This window comes from Ambystoma mexicanum, chromosome 1q (assembly GCF_040938575.1).
Source record: "Ambystoma mexicanum isolate Mex_15411 chromosome 1q, UKY_AmexF1_1, whole genome shotgun sequence".
NCBI classification, from domain to species: domain Eukaryota; kingdom Metazoa; phylum Chordata; class Amphibia; order Caudata; family Ambystomatidae; genus Ambystoma; species Ambystoma mexicanum.
In genome coordinates this window covers 1,015,679,620-1,015,705,426 of record NC_090922.1, presented here as the reverse complement: position 1 = coordinate 1,015,705,426, position 25,807 = coordinate 1,015,679,620, and positions in this window count along the sequence as shown.

Here is a 25,807-nt window from a genome sequence, read left to right as displayed (position 1 = left end):
AAAAAAAAGAAATGCAAGTGCGGAGCAACTGAGCGGATGCGGCAGGCTTCAAGCACATCCTCTGACAAACTGGCCTGTCATCTGCTCCAGAGGTAATACAGACTCTCCATCTGCTGGAAGAAGAGAGCCCATATCGAAGCTCACATCTCTACGGCACATAAACAACATGGCTGAACTTTTCATAATCTGCCATAATCATCTGCCAGGAACTCACCAACCCTAGTGCAGTCTCCACTTCTCCTCTGCCTTCCCTGGTCCTCTGCACTTCTATGGCCTCTCACTTCCTTTCTAAAACTCAGATATCTTGTTTTCCCTCTCCTCTCCTCCACACCCTGCTCCCTCACCCGCTCTCAGGCTATCCTTGGCCACCCTCTCCCCTCCTACTCTCCTCTTTTTCTCCCATAACACCTGATGAGGTTTCTAGACAAGTCTGCTCTAGGAAAGTCTCATACAAAAAGGTGCTCCCCTGCTCATGCAGAACTATCCAGGACAACATTGTCTCCCTCACTCCAGCCTTGGCTGATTTCTGCAATCACTCCTATGCCATTGGATCCTTACGCTCACTCCTCAAGTACTCCTGTGTGCACACTCTCCTCAAAAAGCCTTCTGCTGACCCTTCCTGTCCAGCTAACTATCGCCCTATCTCCATTACCCTCTTCCTGGGCAAACTCTTGGAGAAGCTAGCCATCTCCCAGTGTATCCACCACACAGAATCTGTTGGTTGTCTCCACAGCCACCTGTCTGTCTTCAGAGCTGACAGAGGCACGGAAAGACATTTTCTCTAATCTTGATTCCAGCTCTCCTTTCATTCTCATCCTTCTTGACCTTTCCTTTGCCTTTGGTTCAGCCAATCATGCCACTCTGATAAATTGACTCTGTGATACCGCTGGCATCACAGATCTGGCTCTGGACTGGTTGACCTCCGTACTCTTGGACCCACCATTCCAGGTACAGCTGTGATCTTTTCTTTCCACCATCTCACTCTCCACCTATGGTGTCCCTCAGGGCTCTATCCTCTCGACTTGGCTTTTCAACATCTACCTGGCCTCTCTAGCCCCCTTCAAGCTTCCCTCCTCTCCCTCCTCCTCTTCCTCTCTCATTCCAGACTCTCTGCTATTCAGGACTGTTGCACTGCTAACACTCTCTGCCCTAATGCCAGTAAGACAAAGATCCTTCTCATTGGGACCCCTGCTCCCTTTTTCCCTCCCGCACTCTGGCTACCCTCCATGAACCCCATCCCGTTGCTCTCCTGTGAGGCAAAAGACTTTGATGTCATCTTGGACTCCTCTCTCTCTTCTCTCCTCACATCACAGACCTTGCCAAGAAGGCACACTTTCAGCTGCACCTCCTCAGAGGCATTCTCCCTTTCCTCACCTTCCCCCAGAAACTCAATGGACCTCATCACGGGTTTGGTGGTTACCCTTCAATGCAGTGGTAACACTATTACCACCGCATTTAAGGGTCTGCCAAATCACTGGTTTGGCAGGATTTACTCCCAGCTCAGAGCTGGGGGTAAATCTGCTGCCAATTTGCCAATTTTCAGTGCTATTACCACGAGCTAATACCAACGACAGTAGTAGCGCCAAAAATTCCCCATTGAGCCCAATGGGGAATTACTGTTCCGCCAAACCCGTGATCTGGGGCTAATAGCACTGGGGGTGGGGGTTGGCGGTAACGCTAATAGCCCTGGTGGTATCCTGGCAGTAATACTGCCAGGATAAAACCCAACTCGTGATGAGGCCCAATGTCTCCAGAGAGCTGGTCCTCTCCAGGCTAGACTACTGCAACAGCCTCTTCCTCAATCTGCCTAACTGCTCACTTTATCCCCTTGAACTAATCCAGAACAAGACTGCAAGACTTATCCTTGTTCTCAAGCCCAGGGACCACATCTCTCCAGCACTAAAATCTCTCCGCTGGCTCCCGGTTGCTGCGAGAATCAAGTTCAAGACCCTTTGCAGCATCCAGAAGGATTTCTGGGGCCTGTGACCTGACTACATCCAACTCTCTCCATAAATACCTCTCTGCGGTCATCAAGCTCTATCTCTCTGCAGATCAGATGCTTTTCCAAACAGAGAGTTTGGGGTAGATCTCTCTTCTCTGCAGATGTCTCCCTCTGGAATGGCCTCCCTGGCCCACTCAGACTTGAGACAGATCTCCATAAGTTCAGGAAGCTTCAAAAGACCTTAATTTTCTCTTCTTCCTTCCCTCTCCCCTGATAATGTCCCTGCCTGCCTCTTGACTGATTGCCTGGTTCATCCAGAGTCTTACATGGAACCAGGCCCCGATTAGTCCAGTCTACCCCTGCTCTTGGTCTCCCCTGACTCCTCCCTCAGCCTGCACTTGCCCTTCCAGGCCCCTCCTGCTTGCACTAACCTGCCTGGGCCTCCACCCTTGTAGCCCTTATAGCTGCTTACCTTACACTTAGCTGGTAGACCTTCCTCCCCCTGCACACTCTGCTTTCCCCTGTGTCTGTCCACCTGGCCTCCCCTGGCACTTGCTTTTTTGACACAGGCCATTCCACCCTGACTGGCACTACCCCCCTCCCGTGCACTTCTCTTTACTGCACTTGCATGATCATGGCCTAGTAGGATCGTTTTCGTTTTGTCCTCCCTGTTCCCCCACACTCTTGTCTTGTTACATCACAAAACAGATTGTGTATACCATCATTATAAATACCCAATAAATAAAAATAAATAAATGCCTCAGGCCTCCTGGAATTATTCAGCAACTATGCTATGAAAAAGGTGGACACTCATGCTCCCCTAAAATCCAGCTGGCCAAAGACAAAACCATCTTCCCCTGGTTCACCCCTGAGCTAGCCTCCAACAAATGCTCAATTAGAGCCCTAGGGAAATGGTGGTGCAAAAACCATAACTCGGGAGACCTCACCAACCTCAAATATCTCTGGGCAAACCATAGGATTCTGATTATCGAGGCCAAAGCTGCTCACTCCTTCACCACCATTGTGGCAGCCTCCAACTGGAGCAAAGCCCTCTTTGAAGTAGTAAAGCATTGCACAAAACCCTCACCCGACCCCAAGGTACCAGCAACCCAGAAAAAATGCAATCCAATCAGCACATTTTTTATTGAAATGATAGACAAAATCTGAGAGATCATCAAATTAACTTCTCTCAGTATTAGATCCCCCTGCACTCCAGCACACACACTGCCCCTTTGGACCACATTCATTCTTCCCTTTCTCCCGATTCTCTTTTATTATTATATTATTATTTTTATTATGACATTTATTGAGCATGGTCCTAGCTTCAAGAAGCAACATAGAACTTTATAGAGGTATACAATAATAAAGATACACAACATATCGCTTTACAGAGTTATAGAACAGTACAGATTCATAACAGAGCACATTTCAGAGGTAACAACAGAACAGAAATACAGCAGGGGGTATAAGATACAGAGGGGCACAGAGGATGGGTACAGCTGTAGCAGGTAGCAGGAAGGGGAGGGGCGGGTGGTGTCTACTGAATCAGGTGGCGTGAGGGTTGATGTGATGGCCTAGGTGTTGAGGAGGAGAGACTCCTTGTAGAGGTGGGTCTTGAGTTCTTCTCTGAATAGTAAAAGCATGGGGCGAGTCTGATTTTGACAGGGGGGACGGTCCATAGTCTTGGGGCATAAGCAGAGAAGGCTTGTTTTCGGGTCCTTTTGCAGTGGTGGATTTCAAGTCTGCTTGTGTCCTGGCTTCTGGTAGTGCGCTGTCTGTCGGAGATGCTGAGTTTCTCCACAAGGTAGCTGGTGACATGAAGGTGACTGCCTTATAGATGATGCAGCAAGACTTGAAGGTGATTTGTGCATGCAGGGGGAGCCAGTGAAGGTCGATGAGGGCTGGGGTGATGTGGTCGTATCTGCATAGATCCTTGATGAGGTGCGCGCCTGCGTGTAGGACACTTCTCAGGGGCAGAAGGGAGGATGACGGGAGACCTTCAAGGTGTGCATTGCCCCCATCCAGGGCTATAGGACCAGTGCTTGAACAGTGGATCTAAAGCTGTCTGTATGGGGGAAGGGCTTGACTTTCCGCAGGAAGAAGAGCTGATACCAAGCTGTTTGAGTTTTCTTAGCTATGTGTGTCTTGAAGGAGAGGTGTTTGTCAATATGCAACTCAAGGGACTTGACGCAGGAGGTGAGCTCTGTTGTGACGCCCTCAGAGTTCATGGTTGATAGCCAGGTCTGTATGTCTGGGTGTTCAGTGTTGTTGGTCAGGAGTAGGAATTCAGTCTTGGAGGGATTGAGCTTCATGTATGCACTGAACATCCATGACTGCATCAGTGAGAGGCAGGTTTTGAGCCTATGGACGTCCTTGATGGAGTCGATCTTGAGGTATAGCTGTGTGTTGTCAGCATGTTGGTAGATGGTGGATGTTGTGTGTGGCTATGAGGGCTCTCAACGGCTCCATGTATATATTGAAGGGAAGAGGATAGAACTCGGCAGGACTCCACAGGTGACAGGTAGCACTGGCGATCTAAAGGAGTTCTTTTGAATAAACTTCTGGCAATTGGTGGGGTAGGTCTTGAACCAGCATAGGACAAGGTTGCTGATCCTCATGTGCTGATGTAGGGTGTTTGTAAGCACCTGGTTGAGGTTGAGTAGAACCAGGAAGCAGGGGTTGCCATCATCAAGGATGTCTCGTTACTGTCTCGTGCTGTTCCTAAAAATGATTGCCTCCCTAAAACCTACTTCTTACCCTGATGATATAATTCCAGCCTTCATCATTAAACAATTGACTGGCTTGGTGCTCAATGCGCTCCTCAGCATCATCAATGCCTTGTTCGCAGAAGGGTCATTCCAGCACACCCTCAAAATTGGTCTCATAGGACCTCTTTTGAAAAACCAACCCTAGATCCAGATGACCTAGCCAACTACTGGCCCATTACAAACCTCCCGTTTACATCTTGGAAAAAGTAGCTGCTACACAACTACTCACTAGATTCAAACATTTCCACCTCAGTCAGGGTTCCACCCCAAGTGTAGCATTGAGACAGTCACCATCCAGGTGGTGGGTGATGCCCTCCAAATCATAAATAAGGGCAATTCATGCCTCCTGGTCCTCCTTGACCTCTCGGGTGCATTCAACCACTGCATCCTTCTCTCACTCTTTGCTGACAGGATGAAATTCTCTGGCACTGTTCTGAATTGGTTTACCTCTTACCTCTCAGGCAGACACTGGGCTGTTCAAATGAACTTGTTGCTTTATAACTGACTCTAGGTCTCATGCAGAGTCCCTCAAGGCTCCATCCTCTCACCAATCCTTTTTACCCTTTACATGGATCCCTTCGGTACTCTCCTCAAAGATCCCAATATAGTAATCTACCAATACGCACATGATACTCAGATGTACATGAGAGTAAATCGCCCGCAGGACATCATTCATTTCTGTGATTACTTTTCCATCATCCAGTCCTGGATGCTGACTGCCTACATCAAACTAAACCCATCCAAGACTGAATTCCTCCTCATCCGGCGCCTGCTAAAAAAACAATGTGTCCACCAATAGCTCAATTATATGTGCCTAGACAGATTTCATCCACAACTCTAAGACTCAGAAAAATTCTTAGACCTCACCATTGACAGCAGCCTGCCCTTAACACCTAGCCAAGAAGGTCCAAATAGCCTGGGCCAGAATCTCTACACTTTGAAAAATCAAACCCTTCATCCCGCCACAGGACTTCTGGACCGTAGTGCAGGCCCCTGTGGTCTTGCACATCGATGGGGGAAATGCTGTCCTGACAGGGCTCCCAGCTGCTCACTTGGCTCACCTAAAATCAGTCCACCACACTGTAGCACGTCTTACTACAGGAGCACAGAAATGTGACCGAATCACCCCCATCCTACACAAACTATATTGGCTTCCATTCACAGTCAGGGTACTGTTCAAGACGGCATGTATCATCTACAAAGCAATCAGAACCCACTACTGTTAAAAGATGGCAGCCCACATTCTGGATACCCAGACACTGTACAGCGCTTCACTGCTCTTGAGCTAGTGATGCACTTTAAACAATGTTTAAAAGAAAAACCACCCACCCATCCACACACACCCCCAGCCACTTATCCACCTCCCAATCCAACCATCCATCCACCTGAGGGGGGCGTGGCTTGCAGAAATGGTATAGGGCTGCCTTGAAGAGAGCTTCTGCCTGATCCTTCATTATCTGGCAAAATGAGGCAAAAACAACAGGTTTCAAGGACCTAAAAGGCTACAGAACCTGCATGACTGTCAGAGGAACTGGCTCCTGGCCTAAGAAGGCAGCAGCTGAGATGGAGCACTTGTGGAAGGCTGTCGGTGCGGAGAGACGGGCTCCCAGAATTGAAAACAAAATGGCAACCGGATCGACGCTGAGGAAAGCACTGTGAGGCGAGTTGCTGTGCGTTCCCAGGGCCACTTGCCGCACCAGGATTAGTCCAGCACTTGAGGTGGGATCTGACAGGCTGGATTGGAGAGGTGATTCCCCATGGAATAGCAGAGGGCCACTGAAGTGCAGGTGTCGAAGCAGAAGTGATGGTGACACAGTCTTCTGGGCGACGTGGAGAGCTGTGGCTGGTCGGAACCTCTGGCAATGCAGAGGAAACACTGCAGGTAGGTGGTCCGTGAGTATTGTTCTGCCAGGGGGGTGAGTAGAGTTTGCAAATGAGAGCCAGCCGCTCAACACCAGCACGTGTGATGCAGAAGGCCAATAAACAATTAAAGGTGAACAGACCCTCCTGGGTTAGCGCACTCCACTCACGCTATGCATGCCCCCAGTTGCTGAGAGAGATTGCACAGCCCCCATCGGGCTGACTACAGATAACGGGCCCTGATACAGCATTGACAATAACGCAGAGTCTGCGAACCTGCACAATCAAAGTGTGAAGGGGGTAATAAAACAAATAGAAGGAACAAATGCTTAGCCTCAACTGACTTGATAACGCTCTCACCGCTGAGGGATCTCGATCTCCTAGCCTTACCTCCAATAGACACTCTGATCCAAGGGAACACTGATATTCATTCCCAGTGCTTCAATAAGTGGAACCCGAGGTCAGCGGTTCCCTGCTGGCATGTACCCTGGTGAGTGGACTAGGGCTTTGAGCATTGTATCGTGACAGACATTGCCGCTGGGCTTAAGCACCTAAGCTGGTGATTGACATTGGTGTGCAACATTTGAGAAATAGAGGCAGGAATCTAGGTACTGCAAAGATGACCACCTACTTGGCGACCTGACCATCCCCTGCTGCCACAGAGGAGAATGTTGCCACATCTGGACACAGACACTTGCTCATCAAGTGGTATTAGCTGAACCTAGGGGTGCGTATACTTTGCATGCTGACTCACTCAGAAAACTTAAAATACACCCGACTCTGCTGGAGGAGGGCATCCCAGGGGGAATCCACACTTGCCCCCTGCCGCCCGGGATAGGATGAGGCAGAAGAGCAAGAACCAAGAGGGTAGTAGGGACACAATGCCATCCCAGGATACTCCCACAGAGCTGCCGTCTGCGATACGGTCGAGGAGTCGGCCACCCAGGAATAATTCTGCAGCCACTAGAATAGCTGAATGCCTCCCAAAGCATCAAAAATGAAGGGCAATCATGCTCAACAGCTACACTGCAATCCAGCTGCAACAACCTGTGGATAACATGGAAATGGCATGGGACAGACCCAAGGAAGTTGGAGATGCGGACAAACTAATTCTGCTGGCTATAACGGAGATGAAGGCCTCACTAGGCTCCAAGATAGATGCAGTCATAGTCGATATAGGACTTTTGCGTCAAGATGTGAGGAAATTGTCAGAGATGACTACTACCCTCGAAACAATATAGAAGGAAAACACTGCAGTGATGTGGGATAACGACAGACGGATTCATATCCTGCAACAAAAGGTCAACCGAATAGAGAACAGAGCGGAGGACATCAAGGGGAGAGCTCTATGGAACAATGTACGCATTGTTGGCCTACCAAAAGGAGAGGAAGGTATGGATCCCACAAGGTATATGGAGAACATGATCTTTCAAGACATTGGACCAGGAAACCTCTCACAGGGGTTCACAATAGAGAGGGCACATTGAGCCCTCACCAGAAAATCACCACCAGGAGCCCCTCTGCGCCCCATAATCGCAATAGTCCTGAAATATATGGATACGGAGAAGATCTTATCCTACTCAAGGCAAGGAGGTGTATTATGAAGAGCGCCAGCTGACTTAGCGGTGTACTCGGATTACACCTTGCAAGTTCAGAAAAGAGTGCAATTCGCATCGGCCAAGATAAGGCTCTGAAACGCTGGCTTGAAGTATATGTTAATGTACCCAGCACACCTCAAGGTCCTTTACAAAAACCGTGCCATATTCTTCGACCACCCCAAAGAGGTTCAAGGATGGATGGACAGGGAGAATATCAGTCCACAGTCAGGGGACAGTGCCATTCCAAGTAAGGACAATGATTTTTCGAACGCAGAAGAAACCACGCCAGAATGACCGAGTCGCTGATAAACGCATATCGCCCAGAGGCGTCCACTACAAAATACTAGTTGATGCTATTTAGAACTTAAACTGATCCGATAAAGATGAAGTTGCCTTAGGACTCACCGTTTTCCTTTGCCAGGATGGCCCAAATGGTAGGATTCGCACTCCAGTTTTGCTCCGCAACACTGAACAAGGGGACCACTCCTATGGCTGCCACATACTTACCCATAAAGTTGTTCCTTTTCGTCTTTCCTTTCCTTGGACACTTGTTTCTGCACCCAACCGCTGTGCACAAACCTTGGGACTATGCCCCGGAGGGAGTTGCGAAAAGCATCTCCACCCAAGCATGGGTAACTACACTGGGCAATTGTTGTTTGTTGGGAAAGTTGGGGGTGTTAAAAGGGAATTGGGGTTGCAGGTAATAAACACTGTAATGCATATTAGGTTCATGAACCTAGCACTTTTCCTATGGAGTTCTGTGAATAGATGGTCGGGGGAGCTGATTGTCATGTTGCATTTGCTGAAAGTGTTTGATGGCGTCTAAAAGGATACAATTATTGACTTGGAATGTACGGGGGCTGAACAACCTTGTGAAAAGGAATAGAGTGTTCTCTTATCTCCGAAGACATACGATTGACATAGCCCTGCTACAGGAGACCCACCTTACAGCAGGGAAGCAGGCCTTGCTAGCCATTAAATGGGGTGGCCAAATGGTGGGCTCTACGTATTCTGCATATGGTCATGGTGTACTGACTTGGATTGCACCTTGGATGCCCTTTAAAGTAACTCAGTCCAAAACAGACAATGAGGGCAGACTAGTGCTAATACAGGGTTTTTTGGGAGAATGTGGACATCTGCTTGCTAAACACATATGCACCTAATCACAACACGGCAGCCTTGTTCCAGACACTGTACTCGAGGCTCGGCTAATACAGGAATGGTAATGTTACCGGGGGGAGACTTTAATTGTGCTTTAAATCCATGTATGGACAGGTCGGCATCTATGATTAAAAGACTGGCCCCACCATCCAGAACCCTACAGACACTGCTAACGTCATTTGAGTTTGTTGACGCATTGAGGATTCTTTATCCATATACCAGACACTACTCCCATACCTCCTCTTCACACGCTGTCAGGACTAGGCTTGACTACTTCTTTGTGGGATATAATCTGATAGATGGATCGATGACAATAGAGTTTAACAGTACGGTTTTATCCAATCATGTCCCATTGCTACTACAGTGGCACTATACAGCCCGAAGCCCCCCCATCCCCACATGGAATATCTCTGCCATAATAATGGCAGGGTGGACAATGCGGGAAACCTGTGGGAAGCCCTAAAGGTGGTTATCAGAAGTAACGCAATAGCCAAGTGAGGTGGCATACAGGTGGCGCTTTGCAGGGAACTATCCTCTGCTGAAGACGCATTGCAGGCTCTAAAGCAGTCTCATATTGACCAGGAAGACAGGGAAGCAAGGAAAACAGCTTTGCGTCAACAATGCCTGGGCTGCTGGGAACGTTTGGGCTTACATAGTTATACCAAGTACATAGAAAGGCAACATGCGGAAGGGGATAAACCGAACAGACCTTTAGCATGGCTATGTAAAAAAGATGAGCAACGCATGCCGATCTAGTCAGTACACACACAATCAACCGCTTCATGTAACACCCAGGAAGGCATCAATGCAGTTTTCTATGACTTCTACCACAACCTATATTGAGACACGTCCACGCATACCTCCATGAATATAGATGAGGTCCTGAGAGAAATAGGTCTCCCTAGATTGACTGACGATGCAACTAACGACCTAGACGTCCCGATCACGACTGAGGAATTGATCAACACAATTAGGTTGCTACCCACTGGGAAGTCTCCAGGCTCAGATGCCCTACCGAGCGAGCTTTATAAAGAATTTGCTACAGAATTGACCCCTCATCTCCTGAACGCCCTGGCAGAGACTTATGATCTTGGCATCCTCCCACCCAGCCTAAGGGAATCAATCATAGTACACCTGTTAAAACCAAACAAGCCGTCACAGGATTGCAGCTCATCCAGACTCTTATATATGCTTAATCAGGAGAGCAAAATCCTGATGGCAACGTTAGCTAACAGATTCAAAAAGTTAATACACACGCTGGTATGCCCAGACCAAACGGGATATGTACCGGGCAGGAGCATGTCCTGGAGTCTGAGATGATTACATCATATTATGTACAATACGGCCGCTTCGGATACATCCTGCGCCATAACAGCAGTGGACCCTATAAAAGCTTTTGATTCCATTAAATGGGACTGGATACACGCCACCTTACGTAGGTTAGACTTTGGCCCATACTATACGCGGTGGGTGGAAATAGATGGCGGAGAGTCAGGATGGGCAGGCACTTCCCGGAGACCTAGGTGCTTGAGAAGGGTACTAGGCAGGGCTGCCCTTTGTCCCTGCCGCTTATATTCTGGCAATGGAACCGGTGGTCGTGTACCTGCGGGTGGAGTATATGACAGCAGGTGTGCCAGTTCTGGGGATCTATCACCTGATCTCCATGTATGCCGATGACACACTCATATATGTGCAAAACCCAAAAGATAATCTGGAACTCGTACTCGAAGTACTGGACTGCTTCTACAAGATCTCAGGCATTACAGTCAGTATGGACAAGTCGTCCCTGTTCCCATTGGCGGGATAAGCTAAGACACAGCCTTGTAAGACTCCCTGTGCAGGCCCTAAACTGGCGCACCACAATGTTTCGGTACTTAGGAGTGGACATATTCCATGACCCAGCCAAGGAACATGATTTAAAGCCCTAACGGGTAAGAACTCTATGACATTTTGGACCAAATTGCCACTTTCATTGATGGGCAGAGCAGCCTGTTAAAAATGGTGGCTCTCCGGTGATTCCTACATTACTTTGCCAATGTCCCATATAATATACCGAAATCCTTCTTTAAAATGCTAGATACATTGTGCAGGGAATTGTTGTGGCATAATGGTAAATGCAGGATAGCACTTGCTTCACTACAAATACCCTATGAGGAAAGAGGTATCAGAGTACCACATTTTGAACTATAGTGCATCGCAGAGCAGCTGCAATGTGTGGTAGGATGGCTGATGGATGAACCTACCTTAGACATGAATTTACTTTAACCTGAGGTGCTGCGTGTCTTTCTGAGGGAGGTGTTGTGGAGCAGGTGGTCACAGGCGGACAGCTGCCCTTACTTGGTAGCACTTGCTGTTCAGTTATGAGATAGGGCAATGGCATTAATAAAACTGAAAGATCCATTCTCAGCACAGATCCCTTTGGCCTCGCTAGTCTCAAATGCAACCCAAGTGCTTCGGGGAATTTGATCACACTGGGAACCGAAGGCTGTTGCCACAGTGGGAGACCTGCCTATGGGCACTGCCTTCACAACCTTTCAGGAGCTAGTCGACAACATGGGCCTACATCATGGCCAATTCCTGCTACATTGCACCGTAATGAGCATGATTGTAAGCAGATGGCCTATGTTTGGAGAAATAATGGAAGTGCACACTGTAATAGACACCTTGTACGATATTGCAGAAGGCACACAGACAATCTCCAGGCTGTATGCATTTCTTCTAGCAAACAGACCATCTAAGGAGGCCCCCATAATAGCTAAGTGGGAGGAGGACCTGGGATCTATATTTGAAGACATTACTTTGCCAATGTACCATATAATATACCAAAATCCTTCTTTAAAATGCTAGATACATTGTGCAGGGAATTGTTGTGGCATAATGGTAAATGCAGGATAGCACTTGCTTCACTGCAAATACCCTATGAGGAAAGAGGTATCAGAGTACCACATTTTAAACTGTATTGCATCGCAGAGCAGCTGCAATGTGTGGTAGGATGGCTGATGGATGAACCTACCTTAGACATGAAGTTACTTTAACCTGAGGTGCTGCGTGTCTTTCTGAGGGAGGTGTTGTGGAACAGACGGTCACAGGCGGACAGCTGCCCTTACTTGGTAGCACTTGCTGTTCAGTTATGAGATAGGGCAATGGCATTAATAAAACTGAAAGATCCATTCTCAGCACAGATCCCTTTGGCCTCGCTAGTCTCAAATGCAACCCAAGTGCTTCGGGGAATTTGATCACACTGGGAACCGAAGGCTGTTGCCACAGTGGGAGACCTGCCTATGGGCACTGCCTTCACAACCTTTCAGGAGCTAGTCGACAACATGGGCCTACATCATGGCCAATTCCTGCTACATTGCACCGTAATGAGCATGATTGTAAGCAGATGGCCTATGTTTGGAGAAATAATGGAAGTGCACACTGTAATAGACACCTTGTACGATATTGCAGAAGGCACACAGACAATCTCCAGGCTGTATGCATTTCTTCTAGCAAACAGACCATCTAAGGAGCCCACCATAATAGCTAAGTGGGAGGAGGACCTGGGATCTACATTTGAAGACATGCAGTGGGCACAGATACTGCTCTACCACAGGAAGGTGTCCCAAAATGTGAGATTGCAACTGATCCAACTTTACATAACGCACCAAGCATACCTGCCCAACCTCAAGATTTCTAAATTCCCTGGTGCTGTTGCACAACACTGCCCTAGATGTACGGCCCAGGACGATGGCATGTTGCACATGTTCTGGTCCTGCCCTATTATAGGGCAGTCCTGGGAGAGCATAGCAGACAAAATGCATGGGGGTAACCTGAAGATATGCCCATTAAAACCTGTAGCCTGCATTCTTAGCCACTTTAGATGCCCAGAAAACTTAGGTCCAGCTTCTAGGATGAAATACCTAGCATTTGTACTAGCTAAATGTAGAATAGCCATGACATGGAAGTCCCAGAGGGGTCCCTACATTGAAGACTGGTGGCGGGATCTCAACAAATGGGGACTAGCGGAGGCAACCGCCTGGCAGCGAGCAACGCACATAAGCCTCTCGGACACCAACACTGATAGAGTGACATGGAATACGCTCACTCAATCCCTGTTTACAGCTACAACACTAGACACAGAGACAGAACAGGCAACCCAAACGACCACTCAAGTAGACTAGTCGTAGCATGTTAGGCAGAATCATATGCAGTACTCTTTGGGAACACCACACACAATTAAGACTACAAGTGCGTGCAAGTACAAATTCACCTTTGGTACAAGCCTGTACTACACAGTAAAGCGGTAGCGATGGCTGAGCAGCCAGACTTATCTCAAGAGTAAAGTGAGCGGTATCAGAAGTTACACAAAGGATGGGGGCGCTGTTGCGCACGTTAGAAATGGCTGCCTGATACGTGTGCACCCGCCTGACTGGAAATCCTAAGCTGAAAATATCCTTTAAGGGGCCGCCCACGGAGCTGAAGCTACATCCAAAGAGAAGCTAAGAGTACCAGGCACATACTGCAGAAATCCCGAACAGATACGATCACGCAAAATACCCGGTAACTACCGAGTGAAAACTTCCCCGAAGCGGGGTGCCAGCCCTGGCCATGTCGGAGTTCCACGGGCCGTCGCTGGGCAGCCTGGGGCGCTGCAAGAGGGAGAGCTGCTGGTGGCTGGAGCTTTAACTGGTGGAACGCGCCAAAATACAGCTGGCTCAGGAGAGCTGACTGCAACCCTGAATCATCCCGTACCAGGGTGTTGATCGCAGCTCACCCCAGAAGACGATTGGTAAACTGATCGCGGGAGACGACCCCTTTGGGGCTATGAAAATCCAGAGAGCACAGCAGGCCTGACGCGGGAAGTTGACTTTGACAGACCCTGCGTCGCCTGCGCTGCCCACCGCCACTAAAGCCAAAGGCACTACATGCGGGCCGGCTGGACTGGGAAAGCGATGAGAGAAGGACATACGGTGAAGTCCACATCCCAGTGAGTACGGCAGAAACGTGCTGCAATAAAGATCCTTCATTGGTGACAACGGGGAAGAATTGAGTGCGTAACTACTGCGGAACGAAACTCGGACCAGCATGTCCCGTGGAGATCTAGACCCCACACATACGCTGAAGGCAGGTGGGGGGAGAATACGAGCACCGCGCGAGCACGCAGCTGCTGCCGGTACCCCAAACAACACACGCCGCATGCCTGACGGCTGCTCAATGCCGCCATTGTATAGATGGGGAGGAACACCAGGGCAGGGAGTATTCGACCTTGCTGCGGCTCAGATCAGCGCTGAAGCTCTGAACCTAATACGCACCCGCATTGCTGACTACTAAACCATTCCACCTGCGGTTTTGCGCCAGTTGGCTGTAAGGGGCACTTGCAATATTCCTAAACAATATACTGGCATGGGAGTGCACATATAAATGCAAACGGACCACAAAACTAAGGAGCGCTGCTTCCCGGACCTGCAGCTGGGCAAGAGAGGCCTGGCGGAGAACTCATGGGGACACAAGGGGCTAACACTACATCCTGGCGCTGCCCGGACGACAGCAGAAACACGTGTCCACTGCTATAACACCACAATACGTGGGAGGGCACAGTCCACTCGTGGACCCCAGATGCCGTATGGTGACACTTCTACAGTGGCAGAACTCAGATACTGCCAATTTTAACGTGGTTGGTAAACACAGATGCGGTTTGTGACAGGAGAGCAGCAACACATGCGGGAGTCAAAACACTGAGACAACGTCACACCAATAAATCCATACTGAGGAATTTGCAATATGCAATACTGTCTTCAGACAATTAGCACTGACAGCGCGGCAAGTGTGACTCTGTCATCATCTACACATAGCAGAGAAGACGGACACCCCTTACCACACAAACTGCGCGTAACCCCAAGCGAACAGAACCGTTACAAATTATAGAGACTAGTGGACTCTGATACTGTAAAGGGGGACCTATACAACTGGTCACGCTCTGAACATTATAAACCAAACCAACACTTGAAATGGGAGAACCACAGAAATCTGTGAAAACATCCAAATCCTCCAGCACCAAGAAAAAGGCCCCATGGACTGATTCACGAACAGGCAGGTGCAGCCAACAACTGCAGAGATACATACTAACTCTGTTACAGCGGCGGAGAATGAAACCAATGAACGGGAGGACCGACTAACAACAATACTAGAAAATGGATTCCTCGCAGTCAACGTCAAGCTGGACGATATTGTGGCCACCATTGGGTATTTGAAAGCAAGAATGGACAAGGAAAGTGCGCGAATTACGTAGGCGGAGGACAGAATAGGCTCCAATGAATACACTTTAGCACACCATAGGCGAGACATCACTCAACTGCAAAAAACATGTCCAAACTACAGAAAAACTGTGTTGATCTCGAATCACGATCAAGAAGAAATAATGTACGAATAGTGGGCATTTCAAAGACATTCGGGAAGGGACAAATGGAGAAACAAGGTGAGGCCCTCTTCAAGTCCCTTTTTGGATCGGAATCCTTCTCAGAAAATTTTCTGGTTGAGAGAGCGCACCGCACGCTGGCGCCCCCACCCAAGCACAGAGCACCACCACGCACGATAATCACCTGAATTCTCAACTATAGGGACAGAGACACAATCCTGAGGCTGGCGAGAGAACATGGCACACTGCAACATGAGGAGAGCCGCATACACATATACCCAGACTTCGCGGCGGGGGTACAAGCAAGCAGAAGGTCATATGAACCAGTTAAGTAACTTCTAAGAGCCCGCCAAATCACATACACCCTGATATTACATTCCAAAATGAGGATACAGCACATAGGAAGGGTACACTTTTGTGGAAACCCCTGCTGAAGCCATGGCCTATGTGGAGTCCTCCATACCCCTACCTCCCAATGAAAGTAGACCTGAACAGAACAACAGACCCCGGCCTGCGGACTAGAGATGCTATCCGGCTGATCGCACACGATGCATGAATATATCCTTTATACTGGTTAACGAATCTGTTTGATTTCAGCAGGCGGCCCACACACTATTGTTTGAATAGGGTGGAGAGCCCAGTTCTGGTGGCCTTGTGATGCAACATGGCTACCCCTGGAGAACTCTCTAGCCAATGTATCACAGTGCACTCCTCTTATTCCTTAAAATTTGATAAAGTATAAATTTAGTAGTGGGGTGCCGGGGAGAAAACCAACCCTGACACTAGGTTGTATAAACTATACTATAGACAACAGATAACCACACACTTGTGGATTTCTCCCGTCCCCTGCACACCCAAAAATATTGTGAACACAACCAATTAGTGAATGATTCCTATATGTTCAATTCTGTAATTCAAAAATAACACTTTGCTAATAACTCTTGTCTTAAAGAAATTCTTTACTCAAAGAAATGTATATGTACACACTTATTCATTTATGTTAGACCATACATAATACCAAACTGTTGAATTTCAAATTTTACTTTCTTGATCATTTCACAATTCGAAATAGACAATATACAGTATGATGTTTGATTATTCAATAATAACCCATCTGGCAATATTTTCTAGAATAACAATCCGTTAACTTGTGTCTCTACGCGTTTCGGGGTTTGATGCTCCCCTTCTTCTGGAGTTGTATATTTTCTTCAAAGGTCTTGTAGTTCCATCTATAATAAACAATTTAGATTTATAGGTTTTAAATTCCATTATTCTTTTGTTTTTCACTGTCTCTGTCACTTTAATCATGATCTCATAATTAACTAGGTGATTTTGACTAATTCAGTACGGTTTCTCACTCATTATCAGAATTGCCTGTTCAACTTAATGCCAACAATACCAGATAAATAAGAATAGTTCAATCCTTTTACACTAATCCAGTTAAAAATATATACCCAGATGGGGTGTCCAGATTTTAGCATGTTAACTTCTTTAGTTAGATCCATTAAAATATTCACCTGTGTGATACTTCCAATGGTGTCTCCCACTTCTGTTTGGAATCTCACCACTGCTTGTGCAGTAAGCTGCCCTTGGTGATGCAATTAGGTCCCTCCTAGTGCCAATGATGCCCTTTTGATTATCTCAATGTGTAGACCGTTCTGTGAATAAAAGTTCACAATTTGTGGTAAACTGTCTCCCCAGTTATTGTATTACAGAAATTGTAGAGACTTTATTGCTTACCTATCTACTTGGTTGTTGATGAATTAATGTTGGCTGAATATTGCCCTTCGTGATCACTATTCGGAATTTGGTTCATCTGAAAACTCTCCTTTAGTTCTAAGGGAAAAAAATCCTTTATCACTATATTGTCCTCTTAAAAATGGGGGGGGTTGAACTTAAGGTCAATGTCATCATACATGTAAAACTCTATTTTCTATCTCCAGCATTCACCTTGTCAGACAGAAGTCTCTGTATCTCTCACTCCCAAGCGCCAAATTCTGCAGCCTCGCGTGTGAGCAGCCGCAAAATGGCCGCCGTTCTATTTATTTACGTTCTATGTGTGACGTCACCACGTGATAACGCGATGACGTCATACGCACCACCGTTCTGTCTTAGTTTGATGTGTTTGTTCGATGTGTTCGTTGTTTATGTTAATATCTCATGGTTTGTCGACCTGCATGGATGATATCATCACATGCCGCTGTTCTTAGTTGTGGCTTTGTCCTTTAAGGATGGTTTAAAAAAGGCCCTTGTGGTGTCATAAATCACTATCTGATGGGTAATCCCATGTTTTTTCACCAGGGGTGTCTCAAGTTAATTCTGAGATCATAAACGTGCTCACAATTTGTTTTACCATTTCTTGGCAATGAAGATGAAAGTATATCCAACCATTAGACATTAGTCATAATGTATTGATCGTTCTCTTCTGTACATTCTGAATTGTATATATAATGTATTCCCGTTCATCTCCATGATGTTACCACATTTCAATATGATTCGTGTCCATTTTTTCATTTGAACTATATTTTTTCATCATAGATATTATATACAGTAAGAATAGATACACATTTTAGTACTTGATACTTTCTTGGACTCACCAGTTACTTTACAGACCATATTTATATCAATTCGTACTATAATCTGAGTTGTTAATAATGCTTTTTATCTATGATCCACCCAGATTCCAGATCTATTTGGTTTTTATGGTAGTCTATATTGCATGTATTCTACATATAGATTCACTTTCCTTTTGTTCACAGAAATACCCCAAGGTTGTATTCTTCATTCATACCCCTAGGTGACATGGAGTCCAGTTTCTCAATCCAATATATCTCTCTCTGATTTAATTTTTTAGTAGGATTTCCCCCACATGGAGATCTTTTTACTACTTCCAAAATGATAACCTTTAGTTGTGAAATGTTGTGTTTGTTCTCATTAAAGTGGCGTGCAACTGGTGATCTTATATTCTTAGTTCTAATGTTGCTCTTATGTTCATGCCAACGTTCCTTGGCTTTTCTGTTCGTTTGACCAATGTAAAATATTCCACATGGACAACTAAGTCCATAGATCACAGATTTTGTGTCGCATGTGGCATAATCCCTAAGTTTAATCCTCATACCATTGTATGGATGTCGTACATGGGTGCCTTTGATTATGTTGTTGCAATGTCCACAGTTTAAACACGCAAAGGTTCCTGTTTTTCTTGTTTGTAGAGACATCTGTTTCTCTTTTGGTGGTCTTTCAGCATGTACTAGCTGATCTTTAAAATTCCGGCCTCTTTTGTATGCTATGATTGGTGGTTTAGGGAACAATTTATTCAACTGTTGGTCCATTTCAATAATTCTCCAATTCTTCTTGATCATCCTGACGACATGATGGCTTTGTCCCGAATATCTTAAGGCATATATGAATGGTGTTTCATTTGATTTCACTCTTGGAGTGAGTAATTATTCTCTTGTTAATCTCTCTGTTTTCTCTCTGGCTCTCTCTATGATATTGTTTGAGTATCCCCGTTTTCGGTATTTCTCAGTCATGGTGAGATTTGCTTCTTCCAATGTTGTAGGTCTCGAAATTATACGCTTCAAGCGTAGAAATTGGCTGTATGGTAGATTGTCTTGTAGGTGTTCTGGGTGGTGACTCAGATAATGTAGTGAATTGTTTACATCTGTTTTCTTGTGGTATGTGTTCGTTGTTATGCCTTGTGGTCCTATCTCCAATTCAACGTCCAAAAAATGTAATTTGGGTGTACCCACTTCCATGGTAAATTTTATTCTATCGTGAATTGAGTTCAGGAAGTCTAAAAATAAGTCGACATCTGTCCTTGTTCCTCTCCAGACTACAAAAATGTCGTCTATAAATCTCTTCCAAATTACCAGGTTGGACATCCATCTTTGTTCAGTTAATATTCACGTGCTCTCCAAGAAGTACATGAATAAGTTTGCATATGCTGGTGCCATTGATGACCCCATGGAGGTGCCTGCTGCTTGTATGTAAAATTGATTACCATATCTGAAGTAATTATTGACAAGTATGATCTTACTTAGTTCCAATAGGAAGACTTTATTCGCTGTTCAACCCCCCCAAATTTCGAATAGTGATCACGAAGGGCAATATTCAGCCAACATTAATTCATCAACAACCAAGTAGATAGGTAAGCAATAAAGTCTCTACAATTTCTGTAATACAATAACTGGGGAGACAGTTTACCACAAATTGTGAACTTTTATTCACAGAACGGTCTACACATTAAGATAATCAAAAGGGCATCATTGGCACTAGGAGGGACCTAATTGCATCACCAAGGGGAGCTTACTGCACAAGCAGTGGTGAGATTCCAAACAGAAGTGGGAGACACCATTGGAAGTATCACACAGGTGAATATTTTAATGGATCTAACTAAAGAAGTTAACATGCTAAAATCTGGACACCCCATCTGGGTATATATTTTTAACTGGATTAGTGTAAAAGGATTGAACTATTCTTATTTATCTGGTATTGTTGGCATTAAGTTGAACAGGCAATTCTGATAATGAGTGAGAAACCGTACTGAATTAGTCAAAATCACCTAGTTAATTATGAGATCATAATTAAAATGACAGTGACAGTGAAAAACAAAAGAATAATGGAATTTAAAACCTATAAGTCTAAATTGTTTATTATAGATGGAACTACAAGACATTTGAAGAAAATAGACAACTCCTGAAGAAGGGGAGCATCAAACCCGGAAACGCGTAGAGACACAAGTTAACGGATTGTTATTCTAGAAAATATTGCAAAGATGGGTTATTATTGAATAATCAAACGTCATACTGTATATTGTCTATTTCGAATTGTGAAATGATCAACAAAGTAAAATTTTTAATTCAACAGTTTGGTATTATGTATGGTCTAACATAAATGAATACGTGTGTATATATACATTTCTTTGAGTAAAGAATTTTTATAAGACAAGAGTTATTAGCAAAGTGTTATTTTTGAATTACAGAATTGAACATATAGCAATCATTCACTAATTGGTTGTGTTCACAATATTTTTGGGTGTGCAGGGGACGGGAGAAATCCACAAGTGTGTGGTTATCTGTTGTCTATAGTACCCCTGGAGAACTCCACAGGTTAATAAGGGTACATCATCGAGTTGGAGTTGATGATGCAAGGGGAACGAGGGGGAAAGGGAGGTTGCAAAATCAAAGCCGTATTAGCACGGTTTCCACTAGATGGACGTTTAAAGGTTAAAAGTTTTAAAAGTTCCAATTTGCATGTTCCTGTAGATAGAAGCATCACTCAAGCTACATTCCCTCCCCCATCAGTAAATACATGACTAAACACAGAACATACATGAAATCCTCATTGGCGACAGGCTGAGAATTAGGCTCTTGACATGGAATGTACGGGGACTCAACAACCCTACAATATCCAGGTCGCTCCCCAAATGTTAATGCTACAGGAAACACATACACAGGGACACAGGAACACCAATATATTGCCATCATGTGTCAAGCAGCGATACCATACTAAATACTCTACTCAAGCTAGAGGTGTGATAACAATAATACATCCTTCGCTGGGATTCCAGGTCCAGGGACATAAAGAGGACCCCCTGGGGAGGTTTATAATTGTGTGGGGGAAATTGGCAGGTAGGCCCATCACGTTGGTTAACACATATGGCCCTTACATAGATGACCCTAGCTTCTACCTGAACGTCCTGGGAATACTTGTCTCCCTAGACGAATCGAATATCATATGGGGGGCGGGACTTTAACCAGATCCTTAACCCTTAACACACTACTCAATAGGTCCTCCACAATAACCAGGGCACCAACAAAAACGGGAACCACACTGGACCAAATCATACCACAACTGTCAATAGATGCGTGGAGGGAACTTCACCCCGATGTGAGAGAATACACATATTATTCCACGGTACACGATTCAGAATCTCATATAGACTATTGGCTAATATCCTAAACCCTCTCCAACTCATTGGGTAATTGCGAAATCCATTCTCGCACGCTATCCAATCATTCGCCCGTGACACTTGATCTGATATTCAAAGATACCCCAAGACCCACAAGACGCTGGAGAATGCCCTCCAACATATTAAAGGACCCAAATGTAGTCAAGCCCCTACACGTGGAAATAGAAGAATTTTTTATAAACAATATAGATACAGTTGATAAGTACTCTACCCTTTGGGAAACGTTTGTGGTCTGGGTAAGGGGTGTGCTAATATCAAAAACAATGGGCTTGTTGAAATCTGACCGACAGGAACTAGCGGATGTCGAAAATCGACTCCAAAAGCTGGAAATCGCCTACAGCACCACCCATGACAAAGCAACCCTAGCAGAAATAAATAAGATTGTGCGGGAGTTCAACTTGTTACTAATCAGGGAAATCCAATACATTGCGGCCCCTGTTCGAGCACGAAGATACAGGGAAAATAACAAAGTTGGCAGATCACTAGCTAATCTCATTAAAGCGGATCGACAACGGACCTTAATTACGAGTATCAACTCAACAGAAGGGGTTTGATCACAGGGGAACAAGAAATAAACAAAGAATATACTAAATTTTATAGGGACTTATACTCCAACCGGGATGTAAAATCTGAGTTGGACAAACACAAATACCTAGATGAACTACAGTTCCCCACGCTCCCCCCGTGACTAAACTGACCCTTGAACAACCAATAACGGAAGAAGAAATTACCAGGGCAATAAAGGAACTGGCATCTGGGAAGGCACAGGGATCTGATTGCTTGGGGATCGAACTTAAAAGGGAGTTTTGCACCAAATTGGCACCCATAATGTTAAAGGTATGGGAGGAATCACTGGAATGTAACATTCTCCCTGACACATTGAGGGAGGCTATAATAACGGTGCTACCGAAAACCCTGTTGCCCCCCACAGGACATGTCGTCTTATAGGCCCTTGTCACTAATTAATGTGGACGCCAAGATCTTTGCAAAAGTACTTGCAAACAGGCTACTACCCAACTTGCCGACTCTGGTCCATCCTGACCAATGTGGGTTCATACCTACAAGAACAACTGCGCTAAACCTACACAGGTTGTTTGGCATAATGGCGCAAATAGACCCCAAAGCAAGTGCAGTAGCTGTATTCCTGGATGCTGAAAAAGCGTTCAACTCAGTGTCATGGGTGCACCTACTCTCAGTATTAAAACATTTTGAATTGGCCCCAACTTTGTAAAGTATGTTAAATTGCTGTAGACAGAACCAGGTGCCAGAGTCCTTACAAATTACACGATCTCTGACCTATTCCTCCTGGGCAGAGGCACCAGACAAGGCTGCCTGTTCACCCCCATTTTATTTGCTCTCATTATACAACCAATGGCATTATGGGTAAGACAGAAACACAGGGACAAAGGGATACGAATGTCAGGCCCACCACAATCCATCTCCCTGTATGCAGATGACACCCTCCTATATATTCGAGACCCTGAAACCAACCTGACACCTATCGTAGCCGACATTCATAAATTCGCTAGCTACTCAGGATACAAGATCAACAAAGGGAAATCCGAGATCTTTCCACTGACACCAGTTACCAATTGCCCAACGACAACCTCGGGACTCCAATGGTCAACTAAGAATATCCGATATTTAGGAGTGCTAGTATCCAGGGATAAACAGACACTATACAGAGACAATCTTGAACAAACTCTCCAGCTGCTTGGCGCCAAGCTCCAGACCTGGGTCAATCTTCCCATATCAATGTGCGGCCGGATAGAAATTCTGAAAATGATCGTCCTCCCTAAACTACTCTACCTCTTTGTGAACATATCTATATGGCCCGGAAGAGCCTTCTTTACACGGCTGCGCTCAATGGCGGTAACGTTCCTCTGGGATGGCAAAACCGCCCGGATGAAGTGGGAGAAAATGGTCGAACCGTACTCCTCCGGGGAATCGCGGCATCAGACTTTGAGCTGTATTTTCATGTTGCCCAGGCACGATTTGTTAAGAACTGGTATGACCTGTCTGACCGCTCACCCCACATATGGCTAGAAAACTTTGCTGCATCCCCTATTGACCTACGGTCTATTATTTTTAATTCCATTACAAGGACACATGCCTTTATGACCCTGTGACGAATGCGGTCCGGGCGTGGGGTGCACTGTATAAAAGATTAAAAATAGACACTCCATATGACCCAGATGTTCCTCTTTGGCACTACCCTGACATCCCACCGACACTAGATAAGTCTATCCAACGGATGAAGGACCCGGACAGGGAGATCAAAATGCGTGACATGTTCTCAAATGGGAAATTTGTGAGCATAAATGAGCTCTGAGATATGGTGGTAGGAGGAGCGCTCAAAACACTCCAATATTACAGAATGAAATCTGTGTTTAGCACACACTGGCCACTCTTCCCAGATGAACACCCACACATCCATGCTTACAGGCGGCAACGTCCGGCCCTGGACTGGGAATCTGAAACCTGTATGCGTTTCTAAAGACTAAATGGGAGAAAGACTTCAATGCAACCATTACAGATGAGAAATGGTCTAGATACTAAATGCTAACAAAGACCGTATTGATGAATGCAGGCCTACGCCTTATAGAATTTAAAGTCCTCAACAGACTTCATTATACCCCTTCTAAAATAGCCAAATTCACACCCGAGGACACCGAAAACTGCCCCAAATGTAAAGCACCCCAAGCAGGGTCATTCCATATGTATTGAGAATGTCCGGTGGTGGCTGAGTTCTGGTGAAAAGTGGCAGAATTGATAGAAGAGATAAAACAGATCCGGCCTCCATGACTCCTCAAAAATACTTATTTGGGGATATTGGCAAGTGTTCTGAGACCATTAGATGACTGTTTAATGTTTCATGTGTAATTGCGAAAAGATGCATTCTTATTTGTTGGAAAAACCCTTTACCACCAAGCATTGAACAATTTTTACGAGAACTGTCATATGTGAACGAGTGTGAGGAACAATATAGGATGACTGTAAGTGCAACTGACCACCCCAAGGACATTTGGGCCCCGCTAGGAGCGTATCTATGTGAAATGGCCTCGGACGACGATGATATCCTGTAAAGGTTAATGTAATACGATATAATTGTTATGTATTTGGTGACATATATACATGATATTGTGGCTGAAAAGTGAGTTGTATCTGCAAAGACCATCAATAAAAAAGAAGTTAAAAAAAAAAAGAAGTTACACAAAGGACAGCAATTGCTATGGTTCAAACAAACACTGACTCAAGGTTTCTGAGTAAAAGAATATACATTTATTTACACAATCATTTGTAAAACAGTTCACTAAGTAAAGCAGCAGAAAATCACAATCTTAATACACTACACAACAACAAATCAATTTAGGACAAGTTAAGCTCAAAATGAAGTGTGAGCAAAATGGCACTCCAGCAATTTAAAATGGGAGGGAAAGACAAGGTTATACAAAATTAAGCAGCACCAACAAGTGAGTAGGCAGGGCAATCTAGAAAAGGCTTGAGCAGGGGCGTTGCTAGGGGGGGGCTAAGAGGGCTATAGCCCCTGACCTTTTGGTTGTATCCCCGGATAGAATCTCAGGAGCTACAGCCAAAAGACTAGCTAGCCCCCAGTCCCAACAGTTCCGACATAAGCGTTGCCCCGGGTCTTTTCCAGACCTAGCAACTCCCCTGGGCTTGAGGATTCAAATCAATAGTCCTTGGCCAATGTTAATGGTTCAGAGTCTTTGCAGAGGATCACACAGTTCAGAGTAGTTTGCGGTTAAGTCTTTGCCAAAAGTTCAAAACGAAGATGGTCGGAAGAAAAGTTACTTAAAAGAGTAGAGAAGGACAAGACCTCTGATTGGCAAAAGATTTAAAACACTTTCACCACGGTCGGACGGAACAAAAAACCGGGTTTGAACAGTACCTTAGAAGAAGAAGAATGCTGTAGCTGAGGCAGAAGTTCCTGGCAGATCCTGCAGGCTCACAGTTCCTGAAGCGACTGTCGGACTGACACAAAGGAGGAAGACTGGAGGGTCCTGCACTGTCCAGGGAAGAAACCAGCAGCAGAAAAAAAGAAACAAATAAAAGGTGCGCTCCTTAAAACCCAAACAGGGTCCGGTC